This window comes from Panthera onca, unplaced genomic scaffold (genome assembly GCF_046562875.1).
Source record: "Panthera onca isolate mPanOnc1 unplaced genomic scaffold, mPanOnc1 haplotype 2 h2.h2tg000196l_path, whole genome shotgun sequence".
Taxonomy (NCBI): Eukaryota; Metazoa; Chordata; class Mammalia; order Carnivora; family Felidae; genus Panthera; species Panthera onca.
The window spans coordinates 79,762-90,000 of record NW_027675836.1 but is presented as its reverse complement, the minus strand read 5'-3'; positions in this window follow the sequence as shown (position 1 = coordinate 90,000).

Genomic DNA, 10,239 nt, shown 5'->3' with positions numbered 1-10,239 from the left:
GCACGAGGGCGGTCCCGCGACGCCCGCGGCGCCAGCCGGCCTCAGCACCCTTAGCGAGCCTCCCCACGAGCCAGGCCCCCCCCCCACAACGCACAGCGCTGGGGTCCGGACCCACGGGACCCCCGCCGCGGGAGCCCGTCTCCAACCTCCATCCGTTCGGTCCATCCCGGAGCCACGCCCCAGGGAAGCGCCTCCCAAAGCCAGGCGCGGCCCCGACCCGCGCCCGCGCGCCACCCGCCAGCGGCAAAGCCCGGAACGGGAGGCGGGCGGGAGACAGCCGCCGCTCGCGCGGCGCAAGGGGGGGGCGGGGCGCGCAGGGGCGCCCCAAGCCCCTCGGGACACACACCGCCACGGGAGAGGCGGGGGGACGCCGCGCGCGTGCGCGCGCGCTCGCACACCACACGCCCGAGGCACACGGGCCCCGGCACCGGACACCGGCCAGGCCTGGCGGGACCCTCCCCCGACTCAGAGGGGGGAGGCGCAGGCCGCGGTAGGCGAAGAGCGGCGCTCGGCCCCACCGCGGGGCCGACAGACCTCCTCTCGCGCGGGAGAGAAGGCTCCGCCTAACACGCACAAGGGCATGCAGTCACCCTGACACAGGTGGCCACTACGCGCACAGGAGGGGGCAGCGACTGGGGGGTTCCGGTACCCCAAGGCACCCTCTCGGATCGCTAGAGAAGGCTTTCTCACCAAGGGCGCACCGCCCCCCACCCAATTCGTCCCCCCCATCGGGACCCGCCAGATAAAAGGCGTTTCTTCCCGGGGCCACCAGGGCCCGGGGCGGGGGAGAAAGGTCCACGGCAACGGAGTGACACAGGGCATTCCTGAGCATTCGCGGTCAGGGCCCACAACGAGGGCCACCTGCCTTCCCCACGCGCGGTTGCTCGTGTCGCCGCCCGGAAGGAGCGCCGCGCCTCCGGGTGAGGCCCGAGAAAAACCGAGGCAAAACACCGGCAGCAACGCGCTGGGCAAGAAACCGACAGTCCTCGCTCAGAGGGAGTTTTGGCCAAGCGCCACGGCGCCGGCTCGGCCCGCCACGATCGCTCAACTCGCCCCACCAAGTCAGCCCCCCGCACCCCTCCGGGCAACAGCGGCCCGTTGCGGGGCGGGGACGACAAGGCGCCCGCTCCCCGCAGCGGGGGGAACGGGTGTGCCTCCCTTCACCGATTCTGCCACCCGCCCACCTCGGGCAACTCCGCCAACGGCGGCGACCCAAAGGGGGGTCCGCTGGGAACAGGGAACGGCGCCACCACTCGGCTTCAGGCACCTGAGACGACCTGGAGCGCTCCAGGGGCACCACGGAGGGCCAGGCGCCACGCGCTCAGCACGCCCAGGCGGCGAGCAGCGTGGCGTCGGGTGCAGCCCCCCCACCACAGGGAGGCCGCCCACCACAACACAGCCAAGAGAGGCCAGCGAGAGTGTCCGCTGCGTCAGCCGACCCCGGCCCCGCAGCGACGGGAGGCCGGGATCGGGCCGGAGTCCGCACCCCTCTGCAACCCCCCGCGCCGCCCACAGGCGGGAAGGAGGAGCATGGGGCCCGCAGGCAGAACGAGAAGAGCGGTCCCACTCACCAGGAGTGTCCGTCCCTCGTCTGACACGGCTTAGGCCCGGCCCGGGAGAACGCGACATCACCACATCGATCGGTTACCGCCACACGAGGCAGTCCTGGGGTGAGGAGGGGGCTGGGGAAACGCCCGGCGAGGACAGCGACCAGAGGAGGACCTGCTTCAGCCTCGCCAGCACCCCTCCCCCACCTCTCCCAGGGAACAGGCAGCCGGACAACCCACAAGGGGAAAAGGGAACGCCTGACACGCGGCACGGAGCCTTGCGAGGGTGGGTTTGTCACGGCCACGGCCGGGTGCCCGCAGCGGGGAGCGCACGGGGTAGAAGACCCACGCCGCCTCCCCACGCCGCCCTCGGGTGCCAGAGACCGGAGGTGGCGCCACAGCCTGAACCACACCTGGATGCACGAGAGCCGGCGCGCAGGCCCAGGCAGACGGCTCGAGCAAGCAGGCGGGCAAAGGGCGGAGTCGGGCTCGGCTCGGCGTCACCGCCAAGCCCGGAGCCACGCCAGCCAGCGGCGACGAGGCCCAAGTCTCTCTTACAGGATGACAACCGCCACACCAGAACGTGTCAGCACCTACCTGGCAGCAAAAAGTACCTCTTTCAGGAGACAAAAATAACCGCGTTGGCAGGCGGGGCCGAGCCACAGGTCACTGGGACCTTCTGGGACCCTGGCCCGGCCACGGGCCCCAAGCATCTTCCCATCACCGCCAAGCAACCCCACCCCCCCCGGAAGTCCCCGGGGGCCATCTGGTCGACCCCGGGACCGACCGACCGACCGACCGACCGACCGGGGAATCGCGGGATGGGGGGGGGGGGATGGCCGGGTAGGCCCTGCCCCGTTACACGTTCGCCCGTCCACGGGTCGTCTCCGGGTCGGGACTTAGAAAAATAAAACACTCCGCGCTGTCGCCTGCGGAAGCCTCCCCGGACCTCGCAAGACCGGCCCCATGCCAGTCCCCGACCCCCGGCTGGGACTGTTTTGGGGGGGGGGGGTCTGAATTGCGCGGAGGCGCCCCCGACGACCGGACCTCAACGGGGATCGCGGGCGCGCCGGCGTTGGCGCCCTATACGTGCTTCCCCTCGCGGCCCGGTCCCCAACTCCGCAGCGGGCCTCGGAAAATCTGGGGAGAAAATCGGGTCCAACGACCGGGAGCACCACGCGTGCCCACGCCCGGGCCCATCGCGCCCTCCGCGGGCTTCCCCTCAAGGCTCAGGACGGTCCTCACCGGCCCGGCCCGGCCCGGCCCAGCCCGGCCCGACCGCGAAGCGGGAGGGAAGACAAAAGACGCCTGGCAGGGAAGGACCGACGAGCGACCCACGGGGCCACAGTCTCCGGGTGGCGGCCCCGGACGGTCCCCGCGGTCGGGGGGGGGGGGGGGTGGGAGGGGAGGAAAGCACCGGCGGGTGCTGGTCGACCCGTCCGGGCAGCCCCCCACCCTGGCTCGCTCCCAGGGAGCGCCGCCGCTACTCCCCCATATACCCGGAGGTTCAATCTCCGGCAAGTGCACCAGCCGCCGGCGTCCCGACGACAGCGGGACGATCACGCCAACGTCGCCGGCCTTCTGGAACTCCGCCCCGGGCACCGCGGCCGAATCGCATCCCTTGCCGACGTCGCCGACGCTCCGGAGGGGAGACGCTATATAAAAGCGGCCGCCAGGTGGCGCCCGACAACCGACCGAAACGTCAGCGGGGACAGCTCGCGATCTCGGGGCCGAGAGGGCGCACAGCCGGCGGCCCGGCCGCCCGATCTCGTCCCGGCCCACTCCGGATGCCGCCTCTCGGTCCCAGGCCGGCGGAGGGCGTCCGCCTCGGGAGCTCCCGGCCGGCCGGCACGGCGCGACCCCGGCAGCCCAAGGGACACTCGAAAAATGCATCGGGGCGGCTGCCGCTGAAAAGGCGGGGGGGGGGGGGGGGGGGGCAGACCGGCCACTCGACTCCCCGGCCGGCCGAGGCGGACGTGCGCGGAAAATTCCCCGCACACACCGGGCGGGCCGGGCACGGGCGGCCCAGAGCGGCCCAGGCGGCGCCCGCGCTCCCGGGAGGACTTAGACACATTTCGGCGGGCAGGAAGGGAGGGAGGGAGGGAGAGACGGACGGTAAAACCGAAACCACGCGAGAGAGTACTCCCAGAACAACAACGGACGGACGAGCCGTTTTTATTCTATTGGGTCAAGCGGGGGAGCGTCTCTCTCGGAAACATAACAAACCAAGCTGCGGGGGGGGGGGGGGGACAGAAAGAGGGTGATGGATAAACGAACGACCACGGATAAAGCTTAAGCAAAGTCCTTCGCCGCACGGGGCCACGACGAAGTCCAAAGACCACAAACAGGTACGGGGAACATGGGTGCAAGTGCACCGCGTGGCAAGCGACAAGAATATGGCTTTCACCATTACTGTCCTCAATAAACACCACTACGGGCGGCGGTAGCGCCGGGGGGGGGGGGGGGGGGGATGGAGAACGGAAGGAGTTAATAGCCACTCACTAAAAAATGTCCCGGTTCCCAGAGGACCCTACAGTCCAAAGGGGGGGGGTGGGCCCCCGCAGGGAAAAGGAAGGTGTCACCGAGACACACCCTATGCCTCCACCCTCTTAGGGTTTGCAGGTGACCCTGAGGGTGACACTGACATGAGACAGGTTAACCGTACAAGGAGCCAACAAATTGATTTCCTACAAGTTTCACGTGACAGGTAGAGCCCCTCCTGAGGAAACCAAGACCCTGAGAAGTGGCCAAACCTAAACGCTTGTATATTGGGTTGAACAAGGAGAAGCGACGGTGGACGACTAACTGAACTACGTGGGGAGGCTAAAGGATGATGAGGATTTTAAAACCAACCAACCAACCAAGATCTGTTCTCCTCTAGAATTCTCTCCACTTCTCCCCCTGTCCTTGAGGATAAGAATGTCACTCCCCTGGTGGCATAGGAAAGACGGGGGGGGGGGGGGGGGGGGGCGGGGGGGGGCACTTCCAGGGAGAAAAGGAGGAGAGTGCTCCGTGCATGCTTCTTGCACCTGCTGGGCAGGAGGGTAGGGGTGGGTGGTTTACTTTGCTTGCTTGCTTGCTTGCTTGCTTGCTTGCTGCTGCTTTTTGAAAGCTTCTCTAATGTTTCCTTTACATCTAAGTCTTCCTTTCCAGTTTGGCTTTGGACAGGAGGAAGGCAGGCCACATGTTTTTCTGACACGGTGGAGAACGAAGGGTAAGATGAGTGCGGGCCCGTGCGTATTCTTTTCCGTCAGTCACGTGCCGTGGTGAGCGGAGCATCAGCTCTTGCCGGATGGGTGTCTCATTCCTTCGTGAACCATCAGGCAAGATGTCGGGCAAACACACACAGGGAGACTAAAGGTAGGAAGAACGTAGAGAAGACGGGCGACACGTGCCCGAGTCTCCAGAGCGACGATTTCATCCAGGGCACGGCAACGTCCAAGGTTTCCGGACACCACGTTGACGGACGCTTTGGTGCGTAGGTCACTTTGAATCTACAGTGCCACCCTCCGGTCCATTAGCACGTTGCCTCCGGCTCACGTGAGCGAGCGGTGGTGTCGTCGCGCAAAGAGACCGTGGGACTCGTCCCGGGATGGAACTGGGCCAGAGAGAGGGAGGGACGCCGCAGCCCATCGTTGAGCTTCAGGTGTCTGTAAGAGACCGAGTCTCTAAAGTACACCGAGGCACAGGGCGACCCGCTCGCTCGTGCCTGGACGTCTCTTTGTTCTTTCGAGGGGTCGATATCTGTGAGTGTGGTTTGTTTACTTTCCGGACAAGGTGAAAGAACTCTGAAACAGGAAATATTGGCACAAGGGGTCTGGTGGGATGGGAGGGTGCGGGTCAGTCCACGTACCGAGGACACGGGAGGATCGGGCGTCTGAACAACCAGGCGGAGAGGGGAGTTTAGCCTCGGTCATCACGGCAACCGGCACCTCGACAGAAACCACAGAAGGTGCCCAGGACGAACTGCGTCGCAGGAGCCAGCGTGGGCATTGCCCCACTACCCTCAGCCCTCAGCCCTCAGCCCAGCAGCAGGCAGCAACTGTCGTCCGGGTCCAGGCCGCGCCCCACTGCCCTCTTCTCAGCCAGAGCGGTGCCCCGGGAGGGCGGCCCCGGAACAGATACCTCCTCCCCTCCACACACATCTCGCCAACCCCTTGACCGCTTTGCCCGGGATACACAACTCCGCTGTACCCAGGCATGATTTTTCCCGTGGACCGGGGGCCTCCTTGGCCACTTAGGGTGCTCGCACCAAGATGAATCGGGCTAGAGACAGGGACACCTGTGCAGCCCGCTATTGAGCTGAAGGGGCCTCTAGGAGAGGGACTCTCTAAAGTAGCTGACGTACAGGGAGACCCGCTCGCTCGTGGCCGGATGTGTCTTTGTTCCTTTATTTCTTTTCGTGTTCTTTATTATCATGTTTGGTACAATTGTAAGCGGGATTGGGTTGTTTGGGGTTTGTTTTTTCTTTTCTTTTCTAATTTGTCTTTCTGCGGTGTCATTATCGGCGTATACAGACGCAACAGATTTCGGTACATAGAGTTTGTATTTTTCCTGTGGACCAGGGGCCTACTTTGCCGCTTAGGATGCATGCGCCCCCACCCCCTGCCCACCCGCAGCCTTCAGTTCCCCAAACCACTGGAGGACTCGTGGGGGTGGGAGTGGGGGTGAGGGTGGGGGAGGGGTGGGGGGCGGGGATGGGAGTGGCAGTGGAAGGGAGGTTCAGGGCGATTCATTCCAATGGGCCTCATTCAACCCCTTCGTTCAAATGCAGAAAGCTTTCTGTTAAAGTCTGAGCCTGGGGCTTCTCTGCATTGAATGGCTTTCTTCAACTCCCCCAACCCTTAGGCTGCAGTTTCTGAACTACTGGGAGGAAAGGGAGGAAAGGGAGGAAAGGGAGGAAAGGGAGGGAAGGGGGGGGGGGAGGGAAGGGGGGGAGGGAAAGAAAGAAGGGGTGGGGGAGAGAAAGGGGGGAGGGGAGAAGATGATGTCTGAAGAACTTGCCTTCTCTGGAGCAAAGAGTGTCCCCTCCTTTTCCTAACCCAGGAAACCTCAATAAACCATTTGAGAATCATGGATGTGGAGGATGATATCTTACTATAATGCCTTCCAGGGGTGGGGGTGCAGGTACGTGGAAGGGTAGGGAGTTGGCGAGCGAGCGAGCGAGCGAGCGAGCGAGCGGCATGGTGTGGCGTGGCGTGGCCTGCCGAGTCAGAGTCAGAGGGTGGCATGAAACACGTGATGGTGGTGTCTTAGGGTTCAGAGGCCAAACACAGGCATGGGGCAATAAGGGATAGAGGGTGGGGGAGGCCTGACAGGGGACAATTGTGACCCCGGGCGATGGTCCCAGCGGGCACACTCCTGTAAAGCAACACTAACACTCTATTGATTAGCCATTGACCTCTCCTCCCTCTCCCACCTGCTTCCAAAGGGAAACTGAGTACAGTTTCATTCCACAGGCACTGGCTGTTTCACATGCAACCTTTGACGTGCCACTAAAAGGAGGAAGAAAGATGGACACACATGAAACAGCCCCACAGATGGCCTAGAGGGCGTGGGCGGGGCTCTCATCAGTCAAATTGGGAGTCTGAGTCAGGATCCTGGGGTTGTTTCAAAACATGGAATGGAAGGGGCTCCTGGCTGGCTCACTCAGAAGAGCATGCGACTCTTGGACTCTTGATCTCTGTCAGGGTTGTGACTTCAAGTCCCACATCGAGTGAAGAGAATGTGAAAAATGAATGAAGGAATGAAGGAATGGATGAACAAACTTAAAAAAAAAAAAAAAGGTTGTGGGGCGCCTGGGTGGCTCGGTCGGATAAGTGTCCGACTTGGGCTCAGGTCATGATCTCACGGTCCGTGAGTTCAAGCCCCATGTCGAGCTCTGTGCTGACAGCTCAGAGCCTGGAGCCTGCTTCAGAATCTGTGTCTCCCTCTCTCTGACCCTCCCCCATTCATGCTCTTTCTCTATCTCAAAAATAAATAAAAGTTGAAAAAAAAAAAAAAGTTTGCAACGTTTATGTCTTTAAAACAAATGGAATCGGTGGGGTGCCTGGGTGGCTCAGTGGGTGAAGCATCCCACGCTTGCTAGATTTTGACTCACGTCATATCTCAGGGTTCGTGAGACCAAGCCCTGCATTGGGTTCTCACACGGACAGTGCAGAGACTGCTTGGGGTTCCCTCCCTACCCCCCCATACCTCCCCCATAAACCAATAAATAAACATCAAAAACATAAATCTTAAAACACTACAACAAATGGAATGGAAAGAGAGAACGCAACGAGGAGGATGTGAATGTTGCACCTAATACCACTGAACTCTACGCTTATATATGGTGAAAAATCTCAATTGTAGGTGATGTCTACTTCTAACCACAACTGAAAGGAAAACGACAAAACACCGGTCCTTGGCTCACAGTAAGGGAATTCCTGGATTTGGTCCGAGAGGGCCTTCTCATCCGCCGTGTGGAAAACTATGGAATGGTTTCTTCCTCTCCAGGCCGATGACCACTGCCAACGACAGTAGGTGTAGGTGCTGTCCTCCTACCTGTGAAGGAAAGGCAGGAAGAAGTGTAGCATTTAAAAGCATCTTTTAAACGCTGTCCACCTTTCCCAGTTTGTCCCCTCACTATGTCTTGCTTACCTTTTATAGCATTTACCCTATGTCGATGCAAAATGAACGAGCCTTTTTAAAAACAATTTTAAAGAGGAAGGAAAAGAGTTTCATTGGAGCCCAAGTTAGGAGGGCTGACGGGGATACGCAATCTTCACAAAGCAGTCAGTCATCTGGGGAAGGCCTCACATTGGGCATACATACAGCTTACCAAAAAAAAAAAAAAAAAAGGAAAAACAGGGCACGGGGGCGGGGGGGGGGGGGGGGGTTGGCCGCAGATGTTAGGAATCATCATGAGGAGAAAGAACACATTCCAGAAAGTTACAGACTTTATCTTCTGTTTTTAGTATGTGCAAGGCTGTATGACTTCAATCTTATGGCGACCAGGAAGGTTTTTGTATTGTTTTCTTTTGTTTCCCTTATCTTTATAAGCCGCCTTTGGAAGCCCCCTTTTTTAGTTAGTTACGTTTAAGAAAAAAAAATTTTTTTTTTTTTTTTTAACAAACCAGACATACAATCTGTGCTCAGGACAGAAAAAGAGCTCATGCTTTGAGGTTTTCTGGAGTCCCTTTGACCTCGGTAAATATTAAATGTATAGCTTCCCTGGGAGAGCACCAACATAAAAAGTTTAGAATTTCCTTTATCATTTCCCCGTCTTGATCGATAATCTTTCCTCAGAAATCACGGACGATCAACCTGATGTTTTTATGTCCCTCAGTGCCAGGTGACTGTCTTGTCTGCCCTGGGTGTGTCCCTCCTTGCTAGGTATGAGAGAGAGAGAGAGAGAGAGAGAGAGAGAGAGAGAGAGAGAGAGTGTGTGTGTGTGTGTGTGTGTGTGTGTGTGTGTGTGTGTCTGTAAACACACATATATGTCTTTGAACCACCTAGGGTTCCTCGTTGGGGTGAACTTATTGTAACATAAATGGTGGGAAACTCAAAAGTGACGTATGTTCTCTGTAAGTTCCATTGACCAGCAGACATAGTTCATGTGCTTGGCTCAGATGGTCTGCCTTTGTATTTGGCAAAGCATTTTTAACAGAGAGACAGGGACAGCAACACACTTTCAACAAGGACAATTTGAAGGAGCCAGTGCAACATTGGAATACACTTCAATTGACAAAAGAATGAAATCCCAAGAATCCTTTACATACCTGTTGATAAAAGGGAAGGCACATCTGTGATTATTGATGAGGAAAGATGGAGCACCCACATTGAGGAAACATACCTGTCATGCATATTCCCAGGTTTGCTTAGGGGCGGAGACTTAACATGAGAAGGAGGCAAAATTTAGTCCCTGATGTCAGGAGGTTACCTTAGGACACGGAGAAGGGGCTGTGGGTATGCCCCGAGAGCTGGTATAACCTGGATGGGGACTTAGGCTCTTTCTCTCAGGGCTGTGCTGGCTTATAGGCTGCAAGCATATCGGTGGACCTTGAGTCCAGGCTTCTTCAGAGACAGCTAGAGTTTGTTTGTGGGACCTGAAAAGACACAATAGCTGATTAGGGGCAAATAGTTCCCTGAAGAACAAGATTTAGGTTCTCTGCGAGAGAGAGCGAGCGTCAGCCTCCTTAACCCTCCGTGGCACAGTTTCAATTGCCCACTCCCCACTCCCCGCCCCCCACACTCACCCCCAGCCTCTGGAGTTTGGATCATTTCCCAATGGTAAGGAACAGGGACGATGATGGGTGATGGCTCGGGCTAGGGCTATCCGTTTATCTCCCCCGGTGAGAACAGTTTCTGTAAATCTCACCTGTCACAGGCCTAGGTGCAGGGCTACACAGAAGTTGTGAAGGGAATCGAAGGAACATGGAGTCAGAGGTGTTAAGTTTTCTTCCCCTTTATAAGTTTCCATTGTCGATCCCTCATTCCACTTCTATGGAACAGGGATGGAGGTCCACCTTCTGAAACTATTTCAAGCCGAATTAGGGTGTGGCAGGGGCTTTGGAAGGGAAGGATTTGACAGGGTGCAGGTCACAACTTTTGCTCCCTTGTGCTAATTGGGGGTGGGGGGGGGGGTGGGGGGAATCAGAGATAGTTCCTATCTGAGATCTTGGGTATTTTTCTGCATAGTTTGGTACTGCAT